Raw genomic sequence first — 17095 nt, 5'->3', positions numbered from 1 at the left:
TAGAAATTTTGATTGAGATCACGAAAGAAAATAAGGAAATGAAGATCAAAATGTGACCACAATTGATTAAATGTCCACAATAAATATGAAAGGAGAACCCTCTCAAACTCATAATGTAGCCTAAAAATGCAAACTAACATGAAGTCTAATAATGAAAGCTACATGAAATGCAATGGTGTACTTGCAAAAGAGCAACTGTAACATAGGATTCTGTGTTCATCATTCATTAGAGAATGTAAAAGAACTTATTTTCATCATTGGGCCATTATTAACGAACATCGAAAAATCACACAATCATCACTAGTTACAAATGCAACTATGAAGATATGAGTGCGATTTATATTGGATTGAAATGTGGAAAGATTCCAACATAAGCATCAAAGACATAAAGGTCAAGATGACTTCGATGTTAGCTTACCCAATTTAATATAGAAAAACTATGCTCGCATCAAGGCATCGATGCCAAGATGACTATAAGAATGGTTGTGCAAAAACAATCAAGGATGATGTCTCAAATCTCCTAATTGTTTCAAGGGGACAACAAAAGACACTCTAGAGTTCAAGAACACACCCACAAGCAAAAAAATAAATAAATAAATAAAAACATGTCTCATGCCCCAAGTCTTCTAGCGATGCATCATGGAGAGACTTATCAGACAAAGACACTCAACAAAAATCAATAACAGTTAGTACACAGGAAAAAAAATCATGACATAAGTCAAGCATTAAGTGTTGCGTTTAAAATTTAAGTGTGTTAATTGATACTGAGTTCTGAGGACAAGGATCAAATGCTTGCAGGAAGGTAAGATCACATGATGATATTGGGTAAGACGAAACCAATAAGTGTTGAAAAAAACTCGATGTCAATGGGTGTTGAAAAACACCATTTGCGAGGTGTCCTAAAGACTCGCACATCTAAGAAACCAAAGCTAACATAGTTATGCCCCCTAGACAAAGACCAATTCCAAATCAAGGTAACAAGGACAAGGCATGGTGGAGAAAGGCTAAGTGTCGAGGACATGTGCTAAGAAACAGGGGTGCAAAGGCCTCAAGTAGTGCTCGTTTCTAGGTTTTCACCACTTGGATTTTTATTTTTTATTTATTTTATTTTTTTCAGGACTTTTTATAATTTTTTTTTTTTGTATTTTTGCTACCAAGGCGCCTGTTTCCAGGTTTTCACCAAGGCATTTTTAATATTTTTTTGAATTTTTTTTTTTTTTTTTTTTTTTTTTGTATTTTTGGAATATATAATTTTTTTGAAGATACATCAAAGTGCCTTTTTCTAGGTTGTCACTAAGATGATCATTTTTTCAGGACATTTTTCAATTTTTAGAATTTTTATAATATATCATTTTTTTGGATTTTTTAAAATATATCAATTTTTTTTGGATTTTTTAAAATATACCAGTTTTTTTTTGGATTTTTTTTCAAGATCAATAAATATGTACAAAGATGCCCCTAGACAGAATGGGCATTATGGATAGAACTTCTTCAAGTGCAAGACATTGATAGGATCAGGGAGCTGCTCTCCCTCTGTTGTAGATAGTAAATAGGCACCTGAACCAAAAGCTACTGTAATAATGTAAGGTCCAAGACAATTAGGTTCAAACTTACCCTTTTGATCTATATTCTATTGATTCTTATGATTCACACGTAGGACAAGATCTCCACTTGAAACTCTCTAGGGTGAATCTTTTTGTTGAATGCTTTTGACATGCGCTTTTGATAGACTCTCATATGGTCAAATGATGCTTTGTGTTTCTCATCTAAAAGTTCTAACTCTTGAAGTCTCATGGCATGGTAGTCTTCATCTATAACTAGACCTTTGAGAGAAACTCTAAATGAAGGAATTTCAACCTCTAAAGGTAACACTACTTCAGCACCATATGTAAGAGCAAAAGGAGTAGCCCCAGTAGGAGTGCGAATACTCATTCTATAGGCCCACAAAGCTGGATTTATTTGTAAATGCCAATCTCTACCATTCTTATGAACTATTGTGTGCAAGATTTTAAGAATGGTTTTGTTTGATGCTTCTGCTTAACCATTCCCTTGTGGGAAATAAATAGAGGACCAATGTTGTTTTATCTTGAACTTCTTATAGAGTTGCGTAAGGTCCTTATTTTCAAACTGACCTCCATTGTCAGTGATAATCTTAGAAGGCACTCCATATCTAGAAATAATATGATTCAAAATAAATAGAGAAATTGTCTTTCCCGAGGCAACAGAAAGTGGGACAGCTTCTACCCATTTAGTGAAATAATCAGTGGCAGTAATAATAAACTTGTGTCCAGATGACGAGTTGGGATGAATTTTCCCAACAAGATCAAAGGCCCACTGTTGAAATGGCCAATGGGATATAGAAGGAATGAGCTCCCTACTTGGAGTATGTATCAGGTTACCATGTTTTTGACATTTTTCATATGACTTTGCAAAAGATACTGCATCAATCTGCATTGTGGGCCAATAGTATCCTGCCCTAAGCAATCTTCGAGCCATGGCAAGACCATTAGAATGTCCCCCATAGATACCCTCATGGATGTCAACTAACGATTTATTAGATTCATCCTTTTCTAAGCATCTAAGAAGTGTTCCATCTAGACCCTTCCTATACAAATCACCAGAGATAAGGGAGTGATGAGAGGCATTTCGAATAAGGTTTCTGCATTCAGATCGGTTAAAGGTTTCAGGTATAATCCCATCACAAATGTATGAGTAAATGGCACCATAACGAGATGACTCATGACCAACAAGGGTACAAATAACATGACTTTCTTGGGAATCATAGATAGGGTGATGTAGCTCTTCCACTAGGAATTCAAATCTTGATTCATGTTGCTCTAATTGAAGAAGTGAAGCAAGTGTAGCCATAGCATCAGCTACCTTATTTTCTATTCGAGGAATTTGTTGAAATGAGACAAATGTGAAGTAGAGTCTCAAGGAATCAACCATTTTCTTGTAAGGGACCAATTTATCATTTTTTGTTAGACAATCATCATTGACTTTGTTGATTATCAGCTGTGAATCTCCATAGATGTGTAACTTTGTAATTCTCCATTCTATGGCCATCTTAAGTCCATTTGTTAAAGCTTCATATTCAGCAATATTGTTTGTACATGGGAATAATAACTTATAAGATTTAGGAATTGTGTACCCATGAGGAGAAACAAACAACACACCAGCTCCTAAACCATTTTGCATAAAAGACCCATCAAAGAACATCTTCCATTTTCTTTCAGTCAGATACATGAGGTGCTCATCTGGGAAATCAACTTGAATAGGTGCATCATCTTGTAGTGGAAAATTAGCCAATTGATATGCTATAACTTGTCCTTTGATTTCTTTACGCTCAATGTACTCTATGTCAAATTCTGAAAGAATCATCATCCATTTAGCAAGTCTACCTGTGAGGGCAGCCTTACATAGTAAGTACTTGAGTGGATCTATTTTTGCTATGAGGTGTATAGTGTGTGCAAGCATATAATGTTGCAAATTTTGGGAATCAAACACAACTGCAAGGAAAGCTTTCTCAATACTGGTGTAATTAACCTCATATGAAACAAGAGTACGACTAATATAGTATATTGCTCTTTCTTTCCCATGTTCATCAAGTTGAGCTAATAATGCCCCCAAGGCAGATTCTGTTGCTGAAACATATAGGATAAGTGGTTTTCGTAGGATAGGAGGCATTAAAATAGGAGGATTTTCCAATTATTTCTTGATCTAGTCCATGCTCTATTGACATTCATCATTCCATACACATTTGACTCCTTTATGTAAGTTCTTGTTGAAAGGTTGAGCTCTGTCTGCCAATTGTGAAATAAACCTCCATATAGATTGAAGATGTCCTTGAAGACTCCTCATTTGACTAATGTTTTTAGGAGGTGGCATATCCACAATTGCTTGAACCTTTTCTGGATCCACCTCTATCCCTTTTACTGAAATAATGAATCCTAGTAATTTGCCAGATGTAACTCCAAATGCACACTTTTTAGGATTTAACCTTAGTTAAAATTGTTCCATACAATCTAGAATGACTTCTAAATCATCTAAGTGTGTGTCTCTTTTCTTAGGCTTGACCAAGGTGTCATCCACATAATCTTCCATGTTTTTATGCATCATATCATGAAAAATAGTTGTCATAGCTCGTTGATAGCTAGCTCCTGCATTTTTTAATCCAAAAGGCATAACATTCCAACAATAGGTACCCCATGAAAATGTAAATGCAATCTTTTCTTGGTCTTCAGGAGCTATCTTAATCTGATTATATCTAGAAAAACCATCCATTAAGGAATAAATCTCATAACCTACGGTCATATCCACTATCATGTCTATATTAGGAAGTGGAAAATCATCCTTTGGGAATGCTTTATTAACATCTCTAAAATCTGTGCAAACTCGAATGGTTTTGTCATGTTTGGAAACTGGTACAATGTTTGATATCCATTCAGCATAAGCAATAGCTCTTATGAATTTTGCAGCAAGAAGTTTCTCTAATTCTTCCTTGACTAAGAGAGCTATGTGAGGATGCATTTTTCTCAATTTTTGCTTAACTGGTTTAACACCTAGAGCTATGGATAAGTGATGCATAATAAGATTAGTGTCCAACCCTGGCATATCTGAATAATTCCATGCAAAATTAATCATCTTTTCTTGTAAGAATTTAGTATAAGCTTCTTTTTCTTGTGATGACAAAGATTGAGCCAAATGTACCATTTGCGGAGCTTCATCCGTACCCAAATTGACTGCTTGTGTTGGTTCAATAAGTACTGAAGATCTATCTTGAAAATAACTAGGAAGAGAATCAAGTACCTCATCTTTAGGTGCCTCAAATAGGTTTTCACCCTTGGATACGTCCTTTCTTTTTACTTTTTTTGGTTCTGACACTGCCACATAGTGGTTTTCACCATCAGAACTCTTTTTCTTTTTCTTTTCTTTTATCTTTATTTTGCGACTAAGGTACTTGATATCTGGCTCTGTCATACTACCAGCTGGTTCACTAGTGGAAGAGACTACAGGTTCAATGGCATTCAAATAATAGGCTATTTCATAGTCATTTTGAAATGTTAAGATCTCAGGTTCTTGGTTGCATTGGGACCAATCAATTAGATCAGGATGAACAAGGGATAAATCAATGACAGGTTCAAGATTGTGAATATGGATGATATCTCTAGTGTTTGAAGATTCAAGGTCTGTCAAGTAACTTCCTAAACTACCCAAATCAAGATTAGTCCTCACAAGTGAAGAATCGTCCACTAAGGCAACATGCGAGTTCAAATCCTCTAATCCTACATATGATTCATTGACTAACTCAATTTGAGAACTATATGTATGAACAACATCAACATCCATATCAACTGTGGAAGATTCAGAGAAAGAATCCCATTCATACTCATTAGAATCTATTTCAAAGTCTCGACTAGGATGCTTACACCATGAATTCTTGGGATGTCTAGATGTGGAAGCTTCAATATCATCAAGAGTCATGCTTTCTTGTTCTAAATGGGCAACTATCTCATGAGATACCAAATTATTTGAATCTCCCCAAAGGAGATTAGTAGAAGGGACCCAATCTTCACACATATCTTGTTGGTTTGTTGAATTAGGTATGTATTCTTGTTCTTCTTCACTATATGACTTATCAAGGATAGAAGCAACATTCTTACTTTGATCCACATACCCTAGGCCAATTGACTTCTTAGACTTGCATCCAAAAAGTTGATGATCAAGAGGTTCAGCTCTAGCATCCAATCTATTACTAAGAGGACCATGTCCAGGATAACCAATTTTCTTGACAAAAGAATACCCTCTTCCATAAGCATTAGGTTAAGGAGTTAAATCTTCATTGTGCAAATACTTCTCTTCTCTATAAATCCAATCTCTAATAGCCACATCTTCTTTCTCATCTTGAATAGGCACTGACGACTATACAAATGTGTCAAACAATGTCATAGCTAAAGAAGAAGGTTTCATCTCTTGTGAAGGTTTACCATAAGACCTAGGTGAAATTGGTAATGCAGCGAGGGAGTTGAGTTGATATCCCCCCATGCCAAGGTCTATGGACTTAAACTTGTTCTTGCAATTAGTTAAAACTACATTAAAATCATCTGCTTGTCTATTAAGGGGAACATGAGTACTTTCTGAAATCGAGTTGATAGACAAAGTATTATCTCCAGGAATGCATATCTCTGTTCCATTGTAAGGAAACTTGACACACTGATGATAAGTAGATGGTACTGCTTGCATATCATGAATCCATGGTCTCCCAAGAAAAATGTTGTATGCAAGGGGTCCAGCATCAACTATTTGGAACAAAACATCTTTTTCCGCGGGGCCAATCCTAACAGGAAGGACAACCAACCCATTTGAACTTCTCTCTGCCTCATCATAAGCTTTGATAGTAATCCTTCTTTTGGTATCAATAACATGTTCAAAATAACCCAATGTCTTTAAAAGACTCAAAGAACAAATATTAAGCCCAACACCCCCATCTATCAACACACACCTAACACGGGTCTGATGTATCATAACCTCAATATGAAGGGCAAGATTGTGCAGATGACTCAAAGATTTATCATCTTCCTCCGAAAAGGAAAGATGATGAGGGCTTGCAATATGATTAACCATGTTTTGGAATTGATCAACATCTAAATTATTGGGGACATTCGCCATGCGCAAAGCATCCTCAAGAACCTGTTTATGTCTTGGAGACAACTCTAAAAGCTCAAAAATTAAAATTTGAGTAGGGGTTCTTTGCAATTGATCAACAAGATTATAATTTGACTCAAGATTAACCATTGGTTTTGAAGGAACATTCTTGGATTACACTTTTTTTGGTTTACTTGGTTGGTTTGAACTAGGTCCTTTGATAACAAGGGGACCTTGACTTCATGTAACGGCATTGAGACTTTGAGAAGACACTTGCTTAGGTTTACTTGACTAGTTTGAATTGGGTCCTCTAATGACAAGGGGACCTTGAGATGACTCTCTAGAGTGAGTACCCCTTAACACCAACATAGGTTTTAGTAGAATTCAAATTTAAATTATAACCATTGGGATCTTTATCTTCCATCATGTTGACACTTTCTTCTACAACCTCAAGCATATTGATAACATTTTTTGCATTTGAATAAGTGTAATTGATTGCAGCCCTGCCATTCTTAGGTTGGGAAGCTTCCCCTTTCTCATATTTGGGCAAAGGCTCTTTGAATGCTGTGTGATCAGCATTGGTATTTAGTCCATCTATTTTAAGTTTTCCATTCTCAATAAGATCTTGAACAATATGCTTGAATCTCCCACATTTTTCAATATTGTGTCCAATGTCATTGTGAAGCTTGCAATAAGCCTTCTCATCCCACCACCATGGCTTAACTTCAGGTATATAGAACTTTGCAGCATCATAAGGGTGCACAAGATCACGTGCAAGGAGCTTTGTAAATATCTATTCATATCTCTCACCCAATTGGGTGAAGTTACGTTTCTCTCCTTTAGGCCTTTCTTGATATCTTGGCTTGTTACTATGTTGATTAGCACTAGCCAAATGGAGAACAGCTTGGTCTTTAGGATTTGAGGAATCCACAACTCCATCATTGACCACTTGTTTGTTCTTATTCCAATTGATTTTCTTTCCTTTATCTTTGTTGTTGTTGTTATTATGACCATTATTGTTGTTGTTTCCATTTTTGGTCAAAATAACTTGCTCTCTCAAAAAATCCTCAATTCTAAATGCAGCTTCAATCATGGTATCAAAGGACTCAAAAACCATCTTCTTAACTTCATACTTCATCTCAGGAACCATATTACTAATGAGGATTTCAATCTTTTCTTTCTCAGGAATAGTCCTAGAATAATGAGAGCACTGTCCTCTCCATCTTTGCAAGAAAGTAACAAAGGGTTCTCCTTGATTTTTCTTTGTGTGACATAAGTCCAATAGTGAGACAGATTGTGAAAGATTGTATGAAAAGTGTTGAACAAATCTTTGAATTAACTCAAGGAATGTCTTAACAGGAGGAGTTATATTGGTAAACCATTCCATGGCTTGAGCTTTAAGACTCCTTGGAAATAATCTCTTAAGATATGAGTCTTCATGATGAAACTCAAAACTCATAGTATAGAACTGACGCACATGATCATTTGGATCCCCATTTCCATCATATTTGTCATATTTGGGAATCTCAACTTTTCTAGGAAAATCTTTCATGTCAACACTCTTATCAAAAGGATTAGGGCAAATTGAATCTAGTGAAAAAGAACTCTTGGGTGCTGATATTTGCTTCATTTGTTTCTTCAATTCATAAATTTCTTCTTTTATGGAAGGATCATGCTTTTGAATCTTCTTATCCATATCAAAGTTGTAAGGAACCTTAGCACCTTTTATTGATTAAATTTTGAAAGCATGCATCTCTATTTTGGTCCATATAAGCTTCCATACGTTGTTGAAAATGTGGATCTTGTGGTATAGCCATGAAATCATAAGAATTATATTCAAAGTTGGAGCTAACACCTCCATATTGTGAACCATGATGAGCTTGTTGTGAAGGTTTTCTTGAAACTCTAGGAGGTGTTGGTCTCCTATAATAATCATGTCTTGAAGTTTTCCTTCCTCTAGGAGTATGAGATTGTGAAGATGTTCTCCCACTTTGTGGAGTCTTAGGAGGGGTAGATGGGGGAGAGTTGTTTCCACCACCAATGTGCACATTGTTGAATTTATTGTCAAGTTGTGAAGTCTTAAAAAAATCTTGTTCCTCTTGACGGGATTTCCTTTCCATCTCAATAATAACTTGCCTTTCTTCCTCTAGGCATTGAAATTGTTCTTCCTTCTTAGCTTGTTCTTCTAGAAGAGCTTTTCTTTCATGATCAATTGCTTTGAGTCTTCCACTTGCATAACCTAGAGGTGTCATGAGCGGTGTACATGGTCTTGATTGTCTAAACCGATTACCAGTAAATGTTGCATTCACGTGAGCACTAGAAGGCTCACCAATTTGATCATCATGTTGGGCTTCCTCTTCTTGATAGGCATAATGTCTTCCTTTCTCATCCCTTTGATGTGCATCCAAATACCTATCCTCAATAATAAGTGAAGTTGGTCTACTTCCACGAGTGGGATCACCACTCAAAAGGTCAACATTATACTCACTACTTTGATTCTTCTTGTATGGTGCTCTTGTAAAACTCATATCCATAGTTGAATGAGGTGATGCTAAGGGTGTACTCAACTCAATAAGATCACCACTAAGGTCACACAAAACTTCAAGAATACTCTCAAGTGATTGAATAGACACAGGTTCCTTTCCCTTATGTCTTCTACGAACTAAAGGTAATTGTTTAAAGACAACTTGAGGTTGCTTTCCTTGATCTACTTGATATCTTGTTGTAACCAGCATGAAAGAAAAAGTACTAATTGATAGGATAACCCTAAGAAACATTGGTACCAAACAAGGATAGTAAAAGCACTCATTTGTCCAAAATAAATGTGATAAGATAAAATTTTGCAATAGGCATAAATCAACACTGCCATAGAGGTGCTCACAACTTTGGGTGAATACCCTAGCACATATGGACTAGGAGGATGATTTACCCAAATTATAAATAATTAAAATTGATTTTTTATTTTTTTATGAAAGTGTGGACAAGAAATTACTAAAACTCTCCAAGTGTAATATCAAAGGATCCAAGTGTATATCTTTCTCAATAAGGACAATTTCTATCTTACCAACTCCAAACAAGGTCTCTTGTGAAATCAATGACTACTAATTCAACAGGTCAAAGCACAATAACCTAAGGTGCAAAAAAAGCTTCTAACAATGGGTTAAGTATCCTAATCCAAATAGGATCAACCTAGGGAGACTCAAAATAATGGGACAACAAAGTTATTTGATCGTGAAGTCTCAACTCAGGAACCCATATTTGTTTTAAAAGATCAAGTAAGCACATCAATAGATTTTCATCATTGAATAGGCACATAAGATAGCAATCAAGGAGTTCAAGCAAGTAGTCTTTAAACAATGAGCAAGGGCAAAAGCAACTTTCTGCATGAGCAATCAAGTGACTTAGTTTATGCTAATCCCTAGGAGAGCTAATTGTGTATGTTCTCAAAGAGTTTCACAATCATTGCATACATCCCTAGAAAATAAAAGTTGGCCTCTCTAAGGTTTTTAGTAATGGTTTGACTCTGCAACTTTTATGATTCACAAGGGTGACCTTCAATCCTGACACACCGAGGTTTTGACACAGTCTGAGAACTTAATCTTCAAGAGCTGCTAGGGAGATCTGACACAACCCACAATGAACCATACCCCATGGAGATTTCTTCCATGAGGACATTTATATAGTGATTGTTGCAACCACAGCAGAAGTGGCTATTACCGCTTGAGGTTTCATTCGCAGTTTTCCCTATATAGGGATTGTGTGCTATGGTTAACCCTCTCTAAAGGTGACCGACTCACAATAGTGGACCACAAGGGGACTTAGCTTTCAGATCCAAGATTTTGACACCTTTTCACTTTTAGCCCAATCAAAGCAAGCAGATTAATCCAACATGCTAACTAAGATTATCTCAAGATCTATGATATCAACCCCTAGTGATCTATCAACCTCTCCGGAGAAAGGATTCCTCAATCACCAAGTTGAAGATCCATCTATCTAAGAGATTCTCAAAGTATCCTCCCCACCTACAAGGAATCCATCTTTGAGAGGAGTTTCACTAGGAACTCACTCCCTCAAGATCCATGAATAGTATTCATGGGGCCTAATTACTATGTGTGTACAGATGTTAATTCCCCAAAAGCAAATCTATCCAAGAATAATCAAAAAGCACAAGGTGGTACACTTAACACTTTAACTAATGCAAGGTGAGTCCAAAGATGTGGAACACTTAACCCCTCACACAAGCCCAAAATGAGTCCACAACTCAAAGATTAGTGAGTTCTAAAAAGCACAAGAGGGTTTCCAAGTGGAGCACTTAACGCGTCTATCCTATAGACCCCTCCCCTTTAATGTCGTGCTGATCTTGCAACCATGGGGTGGAATGAGGGGCCAGCAGATTCAGCGAGTCCAATAACCCAATATAGCTATCTAAATCTATCACTAATAATCAAGCTTGCTAAATAAAAATCAATGGAGATTAAAACCTAGTATCAATTATGCATGTGTTTGAAAAATAAAAGCATAAGCAAAACACACAAGCTAGACACATGAGAGGTTCATTTTAAGGTTCCAAATCAAAGTGTTATCAGCCAAAGAAGAATACCTGAAGTCCTCGTAACGCGCTTAGTAGATCTTACCTATTTTTAACAACTTTAGCATGTTTTTCTAATGAAATAAAAACTTGATGCTATGCTGTTCTAAAAAAATCAGAAAACACAGAAAAACCCAAAACAGTGAGCAGTTAGCAGAAAAAACCAGAAAAACACGAAAATCCCTGCAAAAAAAATATGAATAACCTAGTCAACATGATTAGACCTTTTTTTTGCTATGATTTTGGACCCAAAAATAGAAATGAAAAGAAGAGACCCCTGCTAAAAACTAAAGATCTTTCCAAAAATGTAAGAAATTCAAAAAAAATTCTTCATTTGTGCCCTAGGGACCCAATTTTTCAAAATAGACCAGATTCATCAAATTGAGTTTTTGATCCTTAATACAGCCTCAAAATTCAAAACACAAAGAAAGAACCCCCCTTAGAATTCAAAAATATTTTTGAAAATGTAAATTTTTCCCAAAAATATGCTAATTTTCAATCAAAAATGGCTTTTTATGAAAAATAAAGAGAAATTCATAACTCACGAAAATCATATCAAAATGCTTTGAAAATCGAACTGGGATATATTGGGCACATACCCAAACCACAAAATTTTTTTTAGAACCAAACTCTAATTGGTTTAAAAGATATGATTGAATCTTTAAACCAACTAGATTTTTTGCCTGCAAACCAATCTATATATGGGTTGGCCTTAAAACCAAAGTGAAAAATTTACCAAAGCACTTGATTAGATCCAATATGCTGATGTAAAAAACTAGAGATGAAAAATAAAAGCAAATGGAGCTAGAAACTTGATTCAAGCCCCACGGTGGGCGCCAAAAATGTGTGCTAAAATGTTGTCACACTTCTATGAATCATTACATGTAAGAAAACTCAAGAATGAGCCCTCGCAAATCGATTCATAGATCTCTACTCATAGAGTGCAAGGGTTTGCAATGAAGGCCCTCAGTTTGACCTATTTTTGTGCCCATGCAAGTACACCATGAGATGAGAGATTCAAAGAGGAAAAGCAAGAATGCTAGTCTCCATGATCTTCAAATATGCATGAAAATAAGATCTAATCTATGAAAGCAAAATCTAATCTATAAATGCAAGATCTAAGTTATTCATTCTTGTTGATGATGAGCTTGGTTTGTTCAAAAAGATGCAAGGGTTAAAGCAAGCAGGAAAATCTATCTAGGAATACACAAAGGAATTTTATGGAGTCCTTATTAGGGTAGGGCATGTAGAAGCAAAAAAACAAAAGGTTGCCCATTACCTTAATGTGTTAAGACCTAGAATTCAGGAGGAGTTAAGTCTAGTTAGAATGACTAGCATTGAAGAGGCATACCAGTTTTCCTTACAAGTTGAGGAGAAGCTAAATAAAAAGTTTGATGGAAGGCAAAGAGGGTGTAATCAAGGAGGAAGGGGTAGTGGCAAGTCATTTGGAGGTTGAGATGAGAACCAAAAGAAAGATGAAGATGTGGATACTAGCCAAAATTAGAGGAACAAGGGTTTCAACTACTCCCATGATCAAAACTTTGGAGATCAGAGAGGAAGAGGTAGAGGATATGGACAAGGTTTAGGAAGAGGAGGCTTCCATTGTACCTATTTTCACTACAATGAATAATTTCATCATGCCCTCAAATGTCCTCAACACCAAGGAAGGATAGATAGGAGAGTTAATGGTCAAGAAATGCTTTCTTATGTGGATAATGATGCATAGTCATTACATTCAGAGGATGCAGAAAGAGGAGAGGTTCTAGTTAATGAAAGGGTCTCACTAAGTGGTGAGACTGAACCTAGAAAAAGGAAGAGTTTGTTTCATACCAGGTGAAAGTGTGAGGGAAAATGTTTTGATGTGATTGTTGATGGTGGAAGCAATGAAAACTTGGTGTTAAGGGAGATGGTCTCAAAGCTAAAGCTCAAGAGGGAGAAACACCCCCAACCCTATCAAATTGCTTGGGTACAGGATGATCATAAAGTCCTAATTGGTGAGAAATGTTTAGTAACATTCAATATTGGGAGTTACCATGATGAGGCTCTCTATGACATCATTCCAATGGATGTCTACCATTTATTATTAGGAAGGCCATGGCAGTCTGATAGGCATGCTATACATGATGGTCATGAAAATATATACTCTCTGACAAAGGATGGAGTTCATCACAAATTGAAGCCCTTGATAAAGGAGGATGAAAAGGTATGCAGTAGTGATAGGTTATGTCTTGTTGATGGAAGAATTTTTTTGGATGGAATGAAACATCAACACATATGTTATGGTTTAATTCCTAGAAAAGATAAGGAAGGTAGTAGTGAAATTCCACTTGAAGTTGTAGGTCTATTAAGTGAGTATGGAGATGTCATCTCTGATAATGTTCCAAAAGGGTTGCTACCAATAAGGCAAATTATTCATCAAATAGATCTAGTCCCTGAAGCTAGTTTTCCTAACAAGGCTGCTCATAAGATGACTCCTATTGAGATTGACGAACTAAATAGACAAGTTTAGGAGCTATTGAGGAAAGGTTTGATTCAAGAGAGCCTAAGTCCATGTGTGGTACCTATAGTATTGGCATCAAAGAAGGATGGAAAGTGGAGAATGTGTATAGACTCTGGGGCCATAAATAGAATAACCATCAAGTATCAGTTTCCTTTGCTAAGAATGGATGATCTTATGGACTATATAAGTGGAGCTTAGTACTTCAAAAAGATAAATCTCAAGAGTGCTTATCACTAGATATAGATACAAGAGGGAGATGAGTGGAAGACTACATTCAAGACCAAGGAAGGTCTATATGAGTGGTTAGTCATGCCCTTTGGACTGACCAATGTGCCAAGCACCTTCCTATAGCTTATGAATGAGGTACTAAAGAAATTTTTGGAAAAATTTGTTATTGTCTATTTGGATGATATTTTAATTTTTAGTAAATCTTTGGATGAACATTTATTGCACATTCATAGTGTCCTTGAAAGCTTGAGGGAAGAGAAATTATTGATTTATTTAAGGAAGTGTAGTTTTTTCCAAAGGGAGTTAGTCTATTTGGGGTTTGTTGTATCAGCTGAGGGTCTCAAAATGGACCTAGAGAAGGTGAAGGTCATCTTAGAATGGCCTACTCCAAGGTCTACCAGTGAGGTAAGATCATTCCATGGTCTAGCTAGTTTTTATAGGAAGTTCATAGGAATTTTAGTAGTATATGTACAACCCTAACTTAAACAATAAGGAGGGATAGAAAAGAGTTCAAGTGGACTACAAGAGCTACTAGGAGTTCTGAATTATCGAAGAAGAAGGTGATAGAGGAACCTATGTTGGCACTTCATAATTTCAACAAAGTGTTCTAAGTGGATTGTGATGGTAGTGGCAGTATTATTGGGGTTGTGTTGAGCCAAGAACGTAAACCTATTGCCTACTTTAGTGAAAAATTGAATGATGCAAAGAAGAATTATTCTATTTATGATAAGAAGTTCTATGCAATAGTTCAAGCCTTAAAGAAATGGAGGCATTATTTTTTGCCAAAAGAATTTTTTTGTATATTGATCACCAAGCATTGTAGTAGCTAAATAGCCAAGGTAAATTGAATTAGAGACATTTGAAATGGGTAGAGTTCATATAAAGCTATACATTTGTATTGAAACATAGAAGTGAAATGTCTAATAGGGTTGTAGATGCATAAATAGGAGATAGTTATTACTGGCAGTAATGCAGGTTAAAGTGGTTGGGTTTGATGAACTCAAGAATCTATATCCTGAGGATCCTAACTTTGCAAAGGCTTGGAAGGCTTGTAAAGAACCTATTACTCTAGACAAGACCAGGTGGCTAGATTACATGATTTAGGATGGTATGTTGTTCAAGGGAGGTCAATTGTGTATTCCAAGGAGTTCCATGAGGGGGAACTTGATCAAGGAGAAGCACAGTGGATGGATGGTAGGACACTTTGGTTGAGATAAAATTATTGCCATTATTAGAGAGCATTATTTTGGCCTCAATTGTCATAGGATGTGAAGAAGTTTGTGCAGAGTTGTCAAGTATGTCAAATAGCTAAAGGATTTAGTCAAAATACTAGACTCTGTTAGCCATTTCCTATTCCATTGAAGCCTTGGGATGACATAAGTATGGATTTTGTTCTTGGATTGCCAAGGACACAAAGGGGTAGTGACTTAGTATTTTTGGTGATCGATAGTTTCTCCAAGATGGCATACTTCATTCCATGCCACAAGACTCATGATGTAGTGCATATTGCATATTTATTTTTCAAAGAGATGGTGAGGCTACATGATCTCCCAAAATGTATTGTTTTTGATAGAGATACTAAATTTTTTCTATATTTCTCAAGGACTTTGTGGAAGAAGTCAAAGATAGAATTGAAGTTTAGTTTTGCACATCATCCACAGACTGATGGACAAATATAAGTAGTGAATAGAAGTTTGGAAAATTTGCTAAGGTGTTTAGTAGGAGATAAATCCAAAGGATGGGATTTGGTTATACCACAAGTAGAATTTTCTTACAATAATTTTGTAAATAGGAGTACTAGCAGATCACCATTCCAAATTGTGTATGGGAGTAGTCCAAGGACTACACCAGAGCTAAGGAAGATGGAGCAAGGGGAGAGGACAAGTGTTGAGGTAAAAGAATTTGCTAAATATGTCAAGAACTTACATGAGGAGGTGCAAACCCATATTACCAAGATGAACCTATAGTATAAGGCTAGGTAAGATCAAAAGAGGAGACAAAAGGAGTTCCAAGTTGGAGATCAAGTTATGGTATACTTGAGGAAGGAATAATTTCTAGTGGGTACCTACAACAAGTTGAAGATGAAGAAATTTGGCCCATGCAAAATTTTGAAGAAACATGATTCAAGGAATGCATATGAGGTGGAGTTGCTAGATGGGATTCAAATTTGTCCTATTTTCAATATTGCAAATTTAATAGATTATCATGATGATGGTGTAGATGAGGAGTTGATGTTGGAGCCATGTCCAATTCCTACTTCTACGAAGGAAGAGATTGAAGAAATTCTAGATAGTCATGTGGGCCGGAGTACTAGAAATAGATAGTATGAAGAAGACCCAATGAACTGAAAAGGATGACCAATAGAAGACTCAACTTGGATATCTACAATGGAGGTTTCCCATTTAGGTTTTCCTCTACTAGCTATAAAGTGACAAGGTCACTTTTCAATCTACCCTAGGTGTTTGATGTAGGAGCATCCAATTGTATAAGGGAAATCCTGTATCACCCAAAAATATGCTTAGTGTTAGTTTCTATTTATGTGTTTTAATTTTTGGATTACCATTTGGGTTAATTAAAGATTCCAACCCTCATAGTTCCACTATTGATTTTCTAGGTTAGAGTTTTGAGCACCTTGGGATATGTGCTAATGTAGAAAATAGATTATATTTTTTAATTGATCTATAATTATGAATGAGAGGGTTTGATTTGGAGGGATGATTATTCTTGTAATTTAAAGCACTCTAGAAAAAGAATTAAGTCAAAAAGCTTTATGATTTAAAAGTTATTGCCATTTTAAGTTTCCTAGAAACCTCTTAAGAGAAATTCAAAGTCAAATTTGAGGCACTAAATGACCTTGTATGGGCCCAAGAAATGGGGAACAAGAAAATCTTGTCTATAGGGCTATAGAGCGCTTGGAGAGCTTCCCAAAAATGTAAATGGTTCATTAATTAGAGTCCTAGATCAAAAGTTATGTCTCCCAGAAGTTGGACTACCATTTTTGGATTCTTCTAATTTAACACCAACTTTTGATGTGTTTTTTATAACCTTCTATTTTGGTAGTGGATGCCAAATGGCATATTCTAAAATTTATTCCTAACCCTAAACCTAATTTGGTTTACTTAAGGACATTTCTG

Source organism: Cupressus sempervirens, chromosome 9, assembly GCF_028749045.1.
Source record: "Cupressus sempervirens isolate cs-2001-9-10 chromosome 9, ASM2874904v1, whole genome shotgun sequence".
NCBI lineage: Eukaryota > Viridiplantae > Streptophyta > Pinopsida > Cupressales > Cupressaceae > Cupressus > Cupressus sempervirens.
Note: the sequence above shows the minus strand (reverse complement) of the source record.